Genomic DNA, 18982 nt, shown 5'->3' with positions numbered 1-18982 from the left:
TTTTGAGGAAACAGCAGGAAGTAGGTCTGGTGGGATGCACATGGCTGACACACCAGAAAACCCTCCCTAACAGTAACTTCTTCCAAAGGACATTTTCAAATGTCACTTGGGGGAAGTGGACCCAGAGTCAGTCCAGCAGTTTCACAGTACTGGGGGAAGCCCTCAGAGAAACTGAGATGTGAGTGGTAGGCAGGGAGGGTTTACCATCCCCACTGTCGTTCTGAATTCTGTGTCAAGGTTAGCTCTCTGCACTGCCCACAGAAGGCCTACTTTAGCCTGCTGTACCTGTCTCTTTTAAAGGCATTAAAAATGCTCACACGCATATACATGTTGCACGTTTCCTTACCTTCCCTTCTCCCCTGTCCCCACTAGTCCCTTTTACCCCTAGATCATTTCACTTCCCCTTTCCTGCTATATATACACATATGTGATTGTATGTGTATACATATGTCCCTTTTACCCCTAGATCATTTCACTTCTCCTTTCCTGTTATATATACACATATGTGATTGTATGTGTATACATATGTCCCTTTTACCCCTAGATCATTTCACTTCCCCTTTCCTGTTATATATACACATACGTGATTGTATGTGTTTATATGAAACTAGGAACTAAAAAGGAGAGAAAATACACTTCCTTTGTCTTTCTGACTTAATTCTCTTACTATGATTATCTCCAGTTGATCTGTTTTCCTGAAAATGACACAGATACTCTATTGTGTATACATATCACACGTTCTTTACGCAGTCCTCTGTTGACAGACACCTAGGTTGACTCCGCAATAGCTATTGTGCATAGTGCTGCGGTAAACACAGATGTCCCAGGGTCTCTTCTGCGGTGACCTGAAGCCCTTTAGAAAACACCCAGGAGTGAGAATGGGTCACTTGGAAGGCCGGTTTCAGTTTTCTTGCAGAACCTCCACACTGATCCCCGTAGGAGCTGGGCTAGTTGCGTTCCCACCAGCAGTCTCCGAGGGTCCCCTTCGGTCCGCATGTTCACCAGTGTCTGTTGTCAGGCTTCTGAGGTCACCTCAGTCCTTGGCAGACAGAGTTCCTTTTGTTTTCTAAAGTCCTCATCACAGTCTCTGCACCTGCTATCAAATGTCCCTCCCTCCTCTCCCTGACCCTCCCCCCTTCAGCTGCTGAGGACTCCTGTGACCACACCCAGAACAGCCAGGACAGTCCCCACCTAAAGGTCCTTAACCAATCACATCTTTACTCTTCCTTTAGCTATGGCAGGTGGTATTTTCTCGGGGTGTAGGCATGAGAGTGTGGATATCTTTGGGGGCTCCTATTCACCACCGTTAGGCCTATCCAAGGGTCTCTCCGGCTATGCCCTTCACATGCATACTTAGAGCGAGCAAGACACCCCACTGAAGAGTTCTGTTAAATAATCCTGGAGATGTACGTATTGTCCTTTGTTTTCATTCATTCATTCATTCACTTATGCTTTTGAGATAGTCTCATGTATCCCAGGCTGACCTCCAACTCCCTCTGTCTCAGAGGGTGGCCTCATTACCCCTCCTCCTGAGTGCTGGGGTGACAAGCCAGATTATGCCCAGTTTATGCAATACTGAGGATGGAACTCTGTGCATGCTAGGCAGGGACCATACCAACTAAACTACATCCCCAGTTCTTAAAGGCTTTACAGTAAGAGTGTAGGATTGGCAGCAGCGTCCCTTGTAGATGGCAACAGGGGAAATGAAGGATGTTTGGGGATCATGGCTTAGGCTAGATTCTGAACCCAGTCCTGGGGAAGCTCTGGCCTGTGTCTTGGCCAATTGATTGTCCTAAGTCCAGTCCAGTCTCTAAGATGCCATCTGCAGTTGCTGTGATTAGCTGGTCCTTGGGGTCCTGTCTTACCCTTGAATCATGGAGAGGCACCAGCCAGAATTCTTCTCCTCCCTCTCAGGAAAGGGCAATGCAGGGGAGTGGGAGAGTGGACCTTCTCAATCTCTCTCCTGAATGAAGCCAGCTGAGGCCAAATGCAGTTCGAAGGCATTTAGAGAACATATGACACTGAATGTTAAAGTAGTCAAGCATGTGTTTGGGGAGGAAGCCCCGGGATGTGGCTGCCATGCAGGGAGCCAGTTGGAGGTTAAGAGCTGGTCCCAGGAAAGGAGGTTGACTCCCGCAGCAGAGACCCTGGGACATCTGTGTTTACCACAGCACTATGCACAATAGCTATTGCAGAGTCAACCTACAGAGACATACAAAAGAGCCACTGACCAGACTTAGGTCAGACATAAGCCACATAAGCCACACAGGGACTCTGACAACAAACCCTTTTCACAAAGCCAAAACAAACAAACAAACAATGAGCCAGGCCGGGGAGGTGGGGAGGTGATTCAGTGGGTAAAGAATGTGCTTGCTTTACAAGCATTAACACCTGAGTTCCAGTCCCCAGAAACCACCAGGTGTGTGTGTGTGTGTGTGTGTGTGTGAGAGAGAGAGAGAGAGAGAGAGAGAGAGAGAGAGAGAGAGAGAGAGAGAGAGAGAGAGAGAGAGAGAGAGAGAGAGAGACGGTAATGCTGTCATTCCAGTGTTCCTATGGCAAGATGGAATGTAAAGACAGGAGAATCCCCAGGAGATCTCAGGCCAGACAGCCTAGAGTACTCACCAGCAAACAACAACAGACCCTGCCCAAAACAAAACTGTCAGAGTTCTTCTCAGTTCTAGAGTACAGTCCACAACAGTGGGAAGACATGACGGCTGGACCAGTAGATGGCTGGTCACTGGCATCCATGGCCAGGAAGCAGAGAGAGGCAAATGCTGGTGTTGGCTCCCTTTCTCCTTTTGATTCAGAGTCTAGCCCCAATGGATGAAAGAGTATGGCCCACAGTTTCTAGGAACTCCCTAACAGACAGGCCCAGAGGCTTGTCTCTATGGGGATTCTACATGCTGTTAATCAGAAATATTAACTATCATAGCTGCTTTCATTTAAATTGGGTTCACTTCTCATCACTCCAAATAAGTTTGGTTTCTAAGAACAAGGAGGATTTGAAATAAAGGCTGCCACAAAGGCCTCCATTATCCTAAGTACCCTCCCAGAATTGGTGCCTTCTGCTGTCATCAAGGACCAGAGTCAGGCATTCATATCGATCACCTCAAAAAACTTTAAGAGCCTTCATTCTCAGGTTGGTAGAAATACTTAACCTGTACTTGCATGAAAGAGAGAATGGGTGATACCCTAAATTTTGTATCCTCCATAACTTGCTTACTGCATACTAGTCCTAGAGCTGCCCAGGAGCTCCCTACCCTCTCTCCCCTCTTACTACATTGGGCAGACCAACTTCTTCCCTTAATGTCTACCTTTCTAAAAATGAGCAGACCCAGCTGAGGAAATGCCCCCATGAGATCCAGCTGAAAGGCATTTTCTCAATTAGTGATGAATAGGAAGAACCCCAGCCCGTGGTGGGTAGTGCACTCCCTGGGCTGGTGATCCTGGGTTCTATAAGAAAGCAAGCTGAACCAAGGGAAGCAAGCCAGTAAGCAGCCCCTCACCATGGCCTCTTGCATCAGCGCCTGCCTCAAGATTCCAGTCCTGCTTGGGTTCCTGTTTTGACTTCTTCCAATGATGAACTATGATCCAGATGTGTAAGTCAAATAAACCCTTTCCTCCCCAGCTTGCCTTTTGGTCATGGGGTTTCGTTGCAGCAATAGAAAACCTAACTAAGACAATCTCCCAGAACCTACATAAAAAGAAGCAAGGGATTATGTCAAACACTGATGGGGGAGTGAAGACAGGAGGGCTCCTGAGGCTCACTGGCTGGGCAGCCTAGCCTATTTGGAAAGCTCCAGGTCAACAAGAGACCCTGTCACAAAACACAAGGTGTATGAAGAGTGAAAGCCAAGGTTGACTTCCAGCCGAACACACACACACACACACACACACACACACACACACACACACACACACACACGGAGAGGGAGAGAGACACATGGGGGTTTATGTAGATCCCATAATTCATAGCTAATACTCCATGAACTTTCACAATAAGTGCTCTCACTCATCATCTAAGAGGCTTCTTTTTGCCACAGATGGAGGCCATTACAGAAAACGACAAGTCAAAATGCAGAGACTAAATGACCATGGAGCATCCAGCCTGAAATGGGACATACATAGCATAATCCCTACACCAAAGCACTCAGGCCACTCAGGGGATATCACAGGGGAGGGTACAGAAAGACTGAAAGAGCCGGAAAACCAGGACGACTGCTGGAGCATAGCAGGAACACTGCTCCCAGGTACACTCAACAATACGGCTGCTTGCACACAACCACACCAGACAACACATCAACAGAAATGGACAAACACAAGGCCCCAGCCTTAGTTGAAGGGCTGCAGGCAGTCAATGGATGCTAAGAGAAGGAGAGTCAGTTTTCTGTATGGATGAGGCCCCAGACAGGTCACTCAAACCTAAGTGGTCCATCCTAAACCCATGTGTATACTGGGCAACACTAATTGGTCTCAGCAGATTGTGCACCGTCTACATGTACCTATATAATGTATCATATATATATATATATATATAGTATTTACAGAAGAGGACACGAATCTGATAGAGAGATAGTGGTGGCATTGGAGGAGTTGGAGGGGAGAGGTGGATGGGGAGAAATGATGTAGACAGTGTGGTTGTATAAGACATTCTCAAAAAAATCTGGTTCATGAATTTTAAAAATGTAGGTCTATTTGGGGCTCATCAGAGCCCTCTGACCTCCACTCTCTGGGGTCTTCGGGTTCTTCAGAACACACAGGCTACATCCTTATGGCCACTCAACCCCTAGAGAGCAGGAAAAGGCATCTGAACCAGCTAGCTGCCCGTCACACCTCATGGGTTTGCATGCCGGGTTCCTACAAAACACCTGGCAGAGAACTGGGCTGCAGCTCACTCCATCCCTGCCCTATGCCTGCTCTGAAGTTCTCCAAGCACATAGCAACCATGCTAATGCTTGTCTTTCACAAACCAGCTGGCCTGAGGCAAGTGCGGACGTGTAGATTTCACACACAAGGGAGCAGTTTCCAATCCAATTATAGGAAGCAATAATTGACCACATTACAGCAATTACCAGTTTTTTAACCTGTGTCACTAAGGAATGGCTTCCTGCACAGCCAGGTCCAGAGGGCTGAGCTTTCTCTACCTTGGCAAGTCCCATGCTAGAGAGTCTCTCTGCACATCCCTCTTTCTCTTTCTTCTTCCACCATGGCATCACCTGTGATTGCCAGGCTCGGCCGACTCTTGGCCTGCCCCTTCTTTCTGGCTCCTTCCCAGCCGGCTCTCTGAATGCGAGGAGATCTTTACCATGTTTTCTGAGGATCTCTTGAACTCAGGGTCCCAAGGCTTACACCATCATGCCTAAGAAAATTTATATTCTTGAATTTATGTTGATACTCTGCTTTCTGAAGCCTGGTGTGGGGTTGGGGGTTCTGGGTGTCTTTCTGATGTCATCATGGCCTGTCCTCCCTTCTCATAACCTCTGCCAAGGGAGAGGTGGGGTTGTCAGGACACTTAGGTGCCCATACCTACTGGCAATCAGAGACTATGGGGCAGTTGAAAAAGGCACCTCCAGCTCCCATTGCTTTTCCTATGGATGAGATAGAGGAGGTGTGAAGGGACCTTTGAGGGCACAGAGACTAAGTGGGTACTATTCCTGCTTTTTACAATCTTTCTATGATACCCACTTCTGGCTTCTAATGTCCTCTTCTATTCTACAGGCTCTTTGTATTGGTCAGGCTTCTCTAGAGGAGCAGAACAGCAATGGCTATCTCCTGACAGAAAGGCTAGAATCCAGTAAGTTGTTCAGTCCTTGAGCCTGGAAGTCTCTGCTTCTCTTTCAGTCTACATTAGAATCACAAAAAAATGTAGGTTCTAATACAAGCCAAGAACGCCTCAGCAGCAGAGTTGATGAACTTGCCATAGACAGTGAGAGTGAGCAGGCCAAAAGCAAAAGCTCCTACCTTCCATGATTGTTTTATGTAGGCTACCACTAAAAGGTGTTGCCCAAATTTTGGGTGGGTCTCACTCCAAATGATCCAATGAAGAAAATCCCCCAGGGACATTCCCAGGTGCTTGGGTGTTGGCTAATTACAGAAGAGGTGATAAGGATCCTTCATAACAGCCCCAGAGACAGTCTAGAATGGCTACTTCTCTCACTGCTGTAATAAAATGTCTGACCTCAGCACCGTAGGTATGGGAGGGTTAATTTTGGCTCATAGCCCAAGGGTATAGTCCATCATGGTGGGGAAGGCATGGCCACAAGAGAGTGAGGAGGTGGGTCACGTTGCATCCACAGGCAGGAAGCAGAGAGAGGTGAACACTGGTGCTCAGCCCACTCTCTCCTTTTCATTCAGCCTGGGACTCTTCTATGAAATAATGCCACCCACAGTTCATTTGAGTCTTCCCCACTCAGTTATATCTTCCTGACAACACTCACGGACACATCCAGAAGTGTGTTTCAGTGATTCTGGATAAGATTAATAATTGCAGAATCCACATTTATTCTTATGGTATTTCATACATGTCTACAGTGGGAGTGGGTGCCAAACACATTGAGGCAATTAGCATTTTCATCTTGTTTCTCTGGAGACTTCAAACCCTCTCTCCTTATCCACAACATTACTATGGCTTGGGCTCTGAAACGTCTCCAAAGCTCATATACTGAAAGTTTGGTCCTTAACTGGTGTCACATGGGAGAGTGATGGAAATTTTAGAATGTCAAGCCTAGCTTAAGGAAGTAGATTATCCTGAATTCCTCCCTGTCTATTTCCATATCTGCATCCCTCCATGTGGAATGGGCTCCCAAAGTCCATTTGGATGCCAGGGATAAACACTGATCTAGTACCCGAGGCCCCAAAGAACGCCGAGGCCTCTTCATTGACAACCACCTTCAGGGTCTGGATCAGTCCCACGCTGGCCTCTCAGCCATCAGTCTGGGATCCATGAGCTCCCTCTTGTTCAGGTCAGCTATTTCTGTGGGTTTCACCAGTCCAGTCTTGACCCCTTTGCTTATCACTCCTCCCTCTCTGCAGCTGGTTTCCAGGAGTTCAGTTCAGTGTTTAGCTGTGGGTGTCTGCCTCTGCTTCCATCAGATGATGGATGAAGTCTCTAGGATGCCATGCAAGGTAGTCATCAATCTCATTATCGGGGAAGGGCATTTAAGGTGGCCTCTCCACGATTGCTTAGATTGCTGGTTGGTGTCATCCTTGTAGATCTCTGGAAATCTCACTACTGCCAGATCTCTCCTCAAACCTACAATGGCTCCCTCTATTATGGTATCATCTCTCCTCTGTTCTTCCCCCAACCCAACCTTCCTGCTCCCCCATGTACTCCTCTCCTTTTCTCTTCTCCCCCTCGCTTTTCCCCCTAAAATTTATTTAGGAACACATAAACCCCAAATATAAATGACAAAAGACAATCCTATAAGAAATTACTTTTTACTGTGATACACAATTTATTGAAAAGAAAATATTGATATTTACTATTTCATAGTAATATTAATTAATATGCAATGTTAATGTTTAAAAATATTAAATGTTGTAATGCATAATATTCCACAAATGACTTTCTTTTTATGACTAAATAATATTCTGTTGTGTATATGAATCATTTCTGACACTTTTAAACACTGATGGACACCTAGATTGACTCCATATCTTTGAGCTATTGCAAATCAAAAGTACGCATGGGCATGGAGTTGCTGTCTGGTGTACAGATTTCACTTCCTTTGCAAATAAATCCAGAAGTGGAGTAGAAGGCCCATGAGTAGACCTGGTTTTAGTTCTGAGGAGACCCCCCCACACACTGCTATTACACTGACTACATTTTTTTCTTTTGATAAAAGTTATTCTCACCAGGATGATTTCAAGTTGCATTTCCATGATCGCTAGTGATGTCATACATTTTCTGCATATTTTTGGCCATTTGTGTTTCTCTTTTGACAATTTGCCAGACGAATAGCTTGAAAACACTTTCTTCTGTTTTGGAGTTTATCTCCACTGTGCAGAGACTTCTTAGTTTGACATAAGCCCATGAATCACTTCTGTTCCAATTTTTGTTTTGTTATCTGTACTTTTGAAGTTATAAAAAATACCATTCCTTATACCATTGTCTTAAGATTTTCCATAGTTTTCTTCTAGTAGTTTTGTGGTTTTAGGTTCCACATTCATGTCTTTTATCTGTTTTGAGTTTCTTTTTCTTAGTATAGTCAGAAGTGAGAAATGCATGGTGAGAAACAGAATGTCCCAGCTTCCTTTGTGTTGATGTGATAAAACATGACCAAAAACTACTTAGAAAGTGTTCATTTCTTCTAACACTTGCAGGTCACAGTCCACTATTGCCAGCAGTCAGGACAGGCACTTAAGCCAAGACTTGAAGGCAAGGTGTGTGCTTGCTGCTCCAGGATCATCACCTCCAGGGAACTACTCAAACACAACAGGAACCATGGAAGAATGTTGCTTGATGGGTGGCTCTCTGGCTAATTCATAGTCATCAAGTATTTTATGGATCCCAGGGCCACCTGGCTGGGGAATGGTACTGCCTGTAATGGGCTAAGCCCTCCGGCACCAATTAATAATCAAGACAATCCCCCACAGACATGCACACAGAACAATTCAATGGCAATTCCTCAACTGGAGCTTCTCCTCTCAGATGAATCTAGGCTGGGTCAAGTTGACAATCAAGTTACATGGGACATGGGGTTGTTGATCTATGCATGGATAACCAATTTCCCTGGCATCCCTTACTAAAGATACTGACAGTGATGATTAGCTTTGTCATTTGGACGCAATGTAGAGCATGGAAAGAGATGGCTATAAGAAATTATCCAGACTAGACTGGCCTCTGGCCATACCTGTGAGTGATTTTCCCAGTGGGGTTAATTGACATAAGAAGACACACACTGAATGTGGGCAGCACCATTTCATGGGCTGGAAACCTGGAGTAAGTGGAAAGGAGAGAGGGAGCTGAGTACTAGCATGCATTCATTCATCCATTCATCATTCATTCACTTCTCTCTGCTCTTGACAGTGGATGTGATATGGCTTGCTGTATCAAGTTCCTGTACCCTGACTTCCCCACAATGATGAACTGTCACCTGGAACTGTGAGTCAGCACAGCCTTTGCTCCCTTCAGTTGCTTTTATCAAGGTATCTTATCATAGCACAGGAAATGAACTAAGATAACTGGCCTTCACTCCAGGCATATTCTGAGAACCACTGTTGAAATTCAAATGGCCTCAGATACATGGATTTACTTTTATGATCTGTTGGTTTTTACACTCACGCCATGCTGTTTCTGTTACCATATTATGACTTGAGACTAGGTCATAATTTCTCTTCTTTCTCAGCATTTTGTAGCTATTTGTGGTCTTTCCTGTTTCCATATGGTTTTTAGGATTATTTTTCCTGTTTCTACAAGGAGTGCTGTTGGTATGTTGGTGGGAACAAGCATTGAGTTTGTGGCTTGCTTTAGATAACATGGATATTTAAACAATATTAATATTACTTCTCCCGATCTGTGAAAAGTCTTTCTTTCTTCGCATCTTTTCGATTTAACTCATGTAATTTTCACTGTAGAGAACATCCACTTCCTTGAGTAAATTTATTCCTCGGTATTTCTGGTAGCTATTGTGAGTGGAGTTATTTATGACTTCTTTCTCAGTGAGTTCATTATTTGTATATAAAAATGCTGCTGAGTTTTATGTCTTGTACCTCTGTTGGGTAGGTTTATGATTTCTAATGGTCTTTTGGTGAAGTCTTTAGATTCTGTATAGTTAAATCCTTAAACAACAAGGGAGATGGGGATGCTAATCTCCACATACACAAAACTGAGTATAACGTTTGGCTTCCCCCTAGCATAACTACTAATAGCTTGCAGTTGGCCAGAAGCCTTATCTCAGCAGAAACAGCCAATGAGCACATATGTTGTGTATTGTCTGGTGCTGAAAAATAGGCAAGGACTATAAGGAATTGTCTTTTACTGGGATGCACAATTTAGTGGAGAGAAAAACTGTTCATGCGGTAAGATCAGTGACATGCATGCAGACTTTTAAGTAGGTAATCACAACACAAGCTCACCAAAGTAGCAGCAGGGGTGGCTATAAAAGTATTGCAGTAATACAGCGTTACTGTAATTAAGTTTATGCAGATATGATTGGATGCTGTATCTTTGTTTATGTGCATGCTCCTCTTCACTGTGAAGGGCACCAAGTATGATGTATTTTTTTTCCTTTGGTTTTATGAGACAGGGTTTCTCTGTATTGTTTTGGAGGCTGTCGGTCCAGCCTGGCCTCGAACTCACAGAGATCCACCTGCCTCTGCCTCCCGAGGGCTGGGATTAAAGGTGTGTGCCACCACCACCCAGCTATATGATGTATGTTTAAGTGCATTTTTAATACTTTTTTTTGAGACAGTGTTTATCATGTAGCCTTTGGCTAGCCTGAAACTAACTATGTAGACCAGGGTGGCCTTAACCTTGAGATTTTTCTGCCTCTGCCACCCAAGTGCTGGTTTGGAGGCAGGAATCACCATGCCCACCAGCAAGTTTTGATAAGTGTGTGCATATGTTTGTGTTCTTGTATGCACATATGTGTGTGCACGGGTGTGGGAGACACAAGTCAGTGCAAGGTTTTTCCCTAAGTTGGTCTTTCACCTTTTATTAAGGAAGTAGCTCTCACTGTACCTAGAGCTCACTAAACTAGCTAAACTAGCTATCCAGCAAGTCCCAGGGGACCTCCTGTCTCACCTTCCCAGCACTAGGGTAATAGACATATGCCACAGGCTGGATTTATTTTTACATGGGTTATGAAGAGCTCAGGTCCTCATGGGTATTATCCATGGAGCCATACCTCCAATCAAATTTTAACTTTTTATAATACACCGATGTATAGTTAATGGTAGTACGTGTATTTTTGCACTCATGGCATACTTAACTTTTACAGCTTATAGGCTATATAGTTTACCTGTGAATCATTTCAAGTTGTTGCAATACTCAGAAGGAAAATTTTCTTATCAGTAGATCTATATAGTTCACCCCCATTGTTCAAGGGTCAAATGTTTATATGGTCACACCATCTACAAACAGGACTCCCTTCCTTCTTATTTTTGAAGATTTATTTTTACTTTTTAAAATGATGTTGTTTGTGTGTAGGAATATGGACGGTTACCCATGGAGGTGAGGGAAAGGCTGCAAATCCCCTGGAGCTGGAGTTACAGATGTCTACGAGCCACCAACTGTGGGTAGGAGGAACCGGACTCCAGTCCTCCGGAAGAAGAGCAAGCACTCTCCACCGCTGAGCCTCCTCTTCTGCCTGTTCCCTTTCTGTTCCCATGCCCTCAGCTTCCTCTTCTTGCCTTATGAGCTAAGAGTCTCAGTCATCAGTAACAAGAGGTATAAGCAGACGCTGACAGCGTTGTCTCGCTCCATCCAGGTCTTAGAGAGAGCGCTGTCAGCTCTTCCGATGCTGCACGGCGTTTGCTGTGGATTTGTGATAAGCAGCCATTGCTGTACTGAGTTTTATTCCTTCTGTGCATGAAATGAACAGAGTTTTTATCATAAAGAGGTGTTGGATTGTATTGAATTCGCACTCCACATATTTTAACGCATCACTCAGCGCAGTGTCTGACGTTGTAGATAGCCAGTAAGTACTTGCTAAATGAGGAAATAGAATCGGGTGCTCTTACAGCTTGGATACAGTCAGATTTTTCAATCAGTGGTTCAAATAAAGTTACACTGATACTAGAGCCTTCCATCTCCTAATCACAATTTCCATTCCACTGCAAAAGTCTCCCTGGTTAGTCAGGGGGTGATGGAGCATGCCTTTAATCCCAGCATTCTAGAGGCAGAGGCAGGTGGATCTCTGAGTTCCAGGCCACCCTGGTCTACAGAGTGAGTTCCAGGACAGCCAAGAGTACACAGAGAAACTCTGTCTTGAAATAAACAAACAAATAAGCAAACGTTTCCCTGCCATCAGGAGAATATGGTGATATCCTTCAAGCAGCATTGTGATGGTTGCTCTTGTCAGTTGGATGGAATTCCTAATCATACTGGATAAAAGCATCTGAGCATGTGTGTGAGGGGCTTTCCAGATTGCAATACCTGGAGCGGGAAGATCTACGATGAATGTGGGTGGCACCATCTCACGGACTGGAATGCCGGACTGAATAAACGATGTGACAGTGAGCTCCGCGCCTGCATCCCTTTCTCTCTGCTTCCTGACTGTGGGTAAATGCGGCCGGTAGTCACAGACCCTGCCACCATGCCTTTTCTGCTGGGATGAACTGAGTCACAATAGACGCTGCTTTAATTGCTTTTGTCAAGTATTTGGTCACAGCCATGAGAAAGGAACTAATACAGACATCTTCAGTGCCCCTAAGCCAACCCAAGGCCCCCAAATCAGCCCAAGGCCTAGCTGCTGTTAACAGCAGCTGCCAGCTGTTAGGAAGGTCACTGACTCTGCCCTGAGGCCTTCAGCTGACCCCTGACTCTGCTATGGGATTCTTGCACTGATGATGGACTGATGGTCTACCAGACTGCTGCTAATAGCGCTGCCTTGCCTGAAGTTCGGATTATGCTGACTCTTTCTGTCCAGTATCAATGCTGCCCTCACACCGCACGGTGACAACAAAGCAACCCCTGTGGATTGAGAATGAGGACTCCTCGGGAAAAGGCTCCGTGACCGGACACCTGAGACCCTCAAAGAAACTGATGGGCTAATGCGGGACAGGGGCACACGTTAGCGGGAACTTCTTACTTATGCATGACTTCTGCTCACTAACCCTAAACCACACGTCAGGATCCTGAAGATGAACTTAGAGTGTCACTGACTTCTTTATTTGTTCCTCTTTCCAATATAGTCATATTGAATAAACCTCCTTTCTCGACTTTTCACAAATGCTTATCTGTTTAGCTTGGATGGGTGGATGAGCCTAGATTGTCAGGGTTGCCAGGGCCCTGGCTTGGACCCTAACAACTCTGGCAACAATCACATCTGCAAAAAACCAAATCCAAAAAAAAAAAAAACCCAAAAACTCAGGTTCTGAGATTTTAGATGGATATGAATGCAAGAGGAACACTATTTATACCAACAGAGCAATGTTTTTACAGTGAAATTAAAAGCTCATGAAAAAATCCATGAAGAGCAAAATTTAAAATTTTTAACTGAAGAAAAAAAATCTTCCACTCGCATAACTCACCTCACTCGCCTTCCCTAGACCCAGCCCAAATGAGGTCACCTCTACAAGAAGCCTCTAGGACAGAAGGGTAGGTAGAAAGTATCCTGGGACTTTTCCTAGGGAGCAGACATCTGCTCACCCCAGGTAGGGTACAACAACACCACCCCAGGCAGAGTAGCAAATACACCATCCTACAACAAAGGGTAGCACAACAGGCCTGAGAGAGAGACAGAGAGGAGACAGTGAGAGAGAGAGATTCCACCCAAGTCAAGTCTAGCATGGTGAACCAGTGAATTTATTGTGGTTACTCAAAGGCTCATGAGTTACTCAAATGCAGCTTCACCACCAAAAAGCCCACCCAGGCAGAGGGGGTCAGCAGAGCTGGCCTGATCTGGAAAATATGGACTGGTCCCTTTAGGAAGGCATGCTCTTTCATTCCCCCATCCCACTCTGGGGAGAGGGTTGTTGCTGACCCATCCATAGGACTTGCAACCATTACAACTTGCTAAAGGCTGGGGAGTAGGACCAATAAGAGAAAAGAGAATCTTCAAGGAGGGGATTCCAGGGGCCCGATGCCCCCTCCTGGAGACTCTCACTTCTGGGACCCCTCCCATACTACTACCAATGGGAAGTGTGTGTTTGCATAAAGTTTGTTGCCTGTGTTCTTTTCTCTCTCTCCATTGGTGTCCCCTCCAGCGTTCCCCATGTCAGCAGGCCTCCTCCCTCGTTTCTTTGCTCTCCCTGTGGCCCTGCTCCCCCTCTCCTTGCACCAGTGGCCCCTCTTCACCTATAATACCTCACTTTTTCTATGAGGACCCTCTTTCCAGGGCATATACCTCTTGTCCTGCCCACAGAAGGAACTCAGTGGTGCCCCTCCACAACTACCTCTCAACCAAGAGACCCCCTTAACACTTTGGGGGCTCGTCTGGGATTGAAGACCCTGGTGACACAAGTGTGGGTGACAGCTTACAAAGCTGTATCCATGAAGCTCTTTGCCCAACTTGCAGGAAGCTCCACACAAGAGTCTCCCCTCCCCAGTAACTGTTTACTCTTCCAACCTTAGGGAAGGGCCTCCTGAATCTCCTAAGTTTCTACCTTCCCAAGCCTTGTAAATTGCATGAATTTCCTGAGCCTTATGAATTGTATGATCTTAGTGGGGCTTGTAAATCATATGAACTTCCAAGCTTAGTCAGTTTCTTTAATTTCCTTAGAGACCATAGCCTCTCTCCTCCCTCTAGGAGGGAATACTTCAACTTAAAGGAAACCATACACAACGAGAGAGTCCAATACTCCTCATCTATCTTTCAGCTTTACTGGCCTAGCAGGTTTCCCCTACCACTTAGTTCTATAAATGGTTTCATGAGAAACACCTATCTGTTTCAAGGGCTTGACCTCACAGGTGTCTGCTGCATGGTCCTCTTTGTACCATTTGGGTTAGAAAGGACTTGTAAACAAGCACTGTTGGAAACTCTTCTTTTCCTCCTGGCATGAGCCTGTCCGCACTGAAATGACTCCGTTCTTAATGAAAGGAAAGCGTTCTGGGGAGAAGTGGAGCCTGTGCCGTAGGCCAGACGAGATCTCATTACTGCTGGGAGCTTCTGAGACAGATCAACCACAACCAGCGCTGGAAAGCCTTCCCCTGGCCCCGTGTGCAGCCCTAGGAAAACAGACCTTCGTGATTGGCTAGTAGGTACTGCCATCTACTTGAAAAGGCTCCTGAAATTGCCAGACTCCTTCTCTGCCTGGACATTGGTTTCCCAGTAATTGATGGGAAGAAATAGCCCAATCAGAGCTGTAGTGACTCAAAAAGTAGGTCATAAATATCTTTGAATCAAATTACTGAAACTAATTCCTGGCAGCAAACACTATAGCAAGTGGGTCTCTGTATTTGTTTTTCTTTCTTTTCTGGAATTACAGAGACAAAGCATGGAAATACTCATGTTTCCTTCAATCCACAAAAAAAAGGACAGAGAATTCAATATTATTCATGTCGACACACGTTTTGGTACATATAAAATGCAAGGCACTTTCTAAGTGTAATTTCCATGAAATCAAACTGACAAGGTTAATCGTGAATTATCCTTGTTTTTAGAAACTAAAAGAGCTTCAGAAAGAGAAAGTCCTGTTCATTCAGACCCCAGCTAAGTCTTCGTGTGACTCCCTAACTATATGCAAAGCAGCAGTTCTAATAGGATCATGACTCTACAGATGCAGGCTACATGCAGACTCCAAGCAAAACCGCTCCTGGTCACAAGCCTGTAGTCGACCTGTGGGGAAAGAGCATCCATGCAAATGGGTAACCCATGCAGCGCTGGCCAAGACAGCATCTGTAACCCCAGAGCACCTAGGAGGAGAAGGAAGGTGGAGACAGGAGAACCCATGAAAGCCAAGAGACCAGCTAGCCTGGTGTATGCAGCAGTGAACACTGAAGCAAGGGGGAAAGGTGAGAACCAAACCCAAGGTTGTCTTCTGGCCTCCATGCAGGTGGCATAGCCTGTGCATCCCCCACATTATTGAGTAAGGGGGTGGCTGCAAGAGCTGGTTTGGTGTAGAAGGGCACTGGGCATATTTGTGGTGATCAGGTTATTTAATAGCAATAGCCACCATGGCAGGAGGGGCTGGGGGAAGAGTTCCAACAGCAACCCACAGAACAAAGGGAGTTCCTTGCTGACGTAGAAATACTATTCCTCTTACATAAAGAAGAAGGCTAAAATAGCAATGAGGGCCAGGGAGATGGCTCTGCAGATAAAGACACATCTCATGAAGCAAGCCTGACGACATGGGCTCAATGCCTGTGACCCACATGGTGGAAGAAGAAGACCAACTCCTTCAAATACTCCTGTGACACCCATATGTATGTAACGGTGCATGCATGCACACACATGTGTGCACACGTACACACACCTGCATATATTAAATTGAGAAATCAGCAAACCCGTGTGCGTAAACATGATAGGCTGTGGCTCTTCTCTGAGATGCCAACGATCATGCTTCCTTTGCTTTGTAGCTCCTCCTTCCCCTAACCCCGGTGCTTAGCTTACGTTTTTAAAAATGCCTTTTAATAAATCCCAACTCTGATTCATCCTGTCTAGTAATGCATGTCTGAATCTAACTAAGCCAAAGATCCAGTTTAATGGAGCTCTTCCGGCTACCTCAGGTGACAACATGGAGCTGTGCCTCTGTCACTGCCTCTGCTGACAGCTCTTACAGGCACCCAAGCCCTTCTCACTTGGCTGAGTCCTGGGCCTTCCTGCCCTCACTCACAGGCCAGAAAGGAAGCAACTGCCTCCTTACTTCAACCTCTTCCCTTTCTTGAGCTTCAAACACACACATAAACAGAGACACACAGACACACACAAATAGATAAAAGCAAATGTAAAACAGAAGTATAAACTAAAACACTGAAACAGCTAGGATTTGTTTGTGCTGGGACCTCGAAGAGTAGGAAGAGGAGTTCTGGCAGTGGGCATGCTGAGGAAGACACAGGAGCCGGGATGGGGTGGATGGGAGTAGGTTCTTTGACGTATATGAGCCAGGATGAGGAAAACGGGAATCGGTTCTTTGATGGCAAATGAGTTTAAGTTCTGCTCAGGGCTCAAAGCCTAGCAGGTCTGCTGGGGGACAGCTGAGCTCCTGCCTGCAGGACTCCAGTTGTCTGGCCACACTGCACCATCTGAGGTCCTTGTCACATGTAAATGCGACGGGACTAGTAATACCCCATGGCAAGCTCTGCAGCAGCCCCAGGCATTGATGAACACTGATTGGCATGTGACTGGAAGGATGGGCTTGGGTGAGCTATGAGGAACCTAGAGAAGGATTTTTCACTTTATTCCAAGGAAATGAAGGGAGCCATAGGGAATATTAAAACTTGTGGCTGATGATTTGTATCTGAGCACCCAGAAACTATCCTTAGGGAGCACTGTTGAAGTAGCTAAGAAGAGAATGTGGAGAGATGTGGTATAGAGAGATGGAATGTGGGTAGAAGCTGGGGGAAGAAAGACAAGAGTCCAGGCAATAACTGAACCGAGTAATGGCAGTCCAGGCGATGGAGCAGTGAGACTCTAGGACACTGGGATCTGTAGAGTTGGGTACAGTGGAGACAAGTGGAGAGCCACATGTCCCGAGGTGGAGAGTGGACTGGCGCTGGGACTCAGCTGGCAGAGTGCTTGCCTGGAATGTGGGAAGCCCGGTATGTCCCCCCAATGCCTAAACTGGGAGGGTGAATTCCTTGACTCTCAGCACTGGGGAGGAGAAGGCAGGAGAATCAGAAGTTCAAGATCATCTTCTTCTCCACTGTAAATTCAAAGCCAACTACATGAGACCTTGTCACAAAACAAGAAAAAGTGAGAGACACACAGACTGCCACTGGAAAAGGATTAGGGGGAGGGGAAAGATACTCTCCAAGGCACAAACTTCTAGATAGGAAATGGTTTATGAAGAACAAGAGAGACTACCATTTCAGCATATAAATGTGAAAACTGGAATTGTTTTTATTGATAAATTAGGGATTAGGGTCTGGAGAAATGGCTCAGTAGATAAAGTGCTTGCCATGTCAAATGGATGGCACTAGAAGAAACCATCCTGAGTAAGGTAACCTAGTCACAAAAAGACAACATGGTATGTACTCACTCATATATGGATTTTAGACATGAATCAGGGGAGTGTCAGTCTACAATCCCACTGCTAGAAGGTCTGGGAAACAGGGAGGATCCTGAGAGAGATATGCATGGCACCCCAGAGAAGGGGAATAGGGCAAGATCTCCTGAGTGGATTGGGAGCACGGGGAGAGGAGAGGGAGCTGGGGAAAAAGAGAGGGGGAGAAGAGGAGGGGAGAGGAGGACATGGGGGAGCAGGAAGGTTGAGTTGGGGGAAGAATAGAGGAGAGCAGGATGAGAAATACCATAATAGAGGGAGTCATTATAGGTTCGAGGAGAGACCTGGCACTAGTGAGATTTCCAGAGATCTACATGGATGACACCAACTCACAATCTAAGCAATAGTGGAGAGACTACCTTAAATGCCCTTCCCTGATAATGAACTTGACGACTACCTTATGGGCCATCCTTGAACTTTCATCCAGTGACTGATGGAAGCAGAGGCAGATACCCACAGTTAAATACTGAACTGAACTCCTGGAACCCGATGGCAGAGAGGGAAGGAGGAATGATGAGCAAAGAGGTCAAGACTGGGCTGGTGAAACCCACAGAGACAGCTGACCTGAACAAGGGGAAGCTCTTGAACTCCAGACTAATGGCTGAGAGGCCAGCGAGGGACTGATCCAGACTCCCTGAATGTGGGTGTCAGTGAGGAGACCTAGGCAATCTATGAGGCCTTGGGTAGTAGATCAGTATTTATCCCTGGCATACAAATGGACTTTGGGTGTTCATCCCACATTGAGGGATGCTCTCTCAGCCTGAACTCACGGGAGAGGGCGTAGGCCCTGTCCTGAACAAAATGACAGACTTTGGAGATCCCCCATGAAGGGCCTCACCCTCCCTGGGGAGCTGAGTGGGGATTGGGTGGGGGGGTTGGTGGGGAGCGGGGGAGGAGGGGAGGGAGAGGGAGCTGGGATTGACATGTGAAGCGAGCTTGTTTCTAATTTAAATTTTAAAAAAAGTGCTGGCCATGCAAGCATAAGAACTTGAGTCTGAACCCCTAGGACCCAAGTAGGAAAAACTCCATGGGTCATTATGTACTTACAATCTCAGTACTGAAAGGTGGAGACACGGAGATCCTAGGCTTGATGGTTAGCCAGTCCAGAGGAATTGGAATGTTCCAGGCTCAAAGAGAGATCCTGGCTCCAAAAATA

At 45.9% G+C, this 18982-nt stretch overlaps 1 long non-coding RNA gene across 1 annotated transcript; it reads left to right on the top strand.

Moving 5' to 3' along the window:
• The first annotated feature begins 3476 nt into the window (after window positions 1-3476).
• Window positions 3477-12889, top strand: LOC110342756. The gene is made up of 2 exons (XR_002384923.1): window positions 3477-3599; window positions 11150-12889. It is a non-coding gene; the product is annotated as an uncharacterized LOC110342756 (long non-coding RNA).
• The last annotated feature ends 6093 nt before the right edge of the window (window positions 12890-18982 follow it).

This window comes from Mesocricetus auratus, unplaced genomic scaffold (assembly GCF_017639785.1).
Source record: "Mesocricetus auratus isolate SY011 unplaced genomic scaffold, BCM_Maur_2.0 Super-Scaffold_100676, whole genome shotgun sequence".
NCBI lineage: Eukaryota > Metazoa > Chordata > Mammalia > Rodentia > Cricetidae > Mesocricetus > Mesocricetus auratus.
This window is presented reverse-complemented; position numbering and strand designations above follow the sequence as displayed.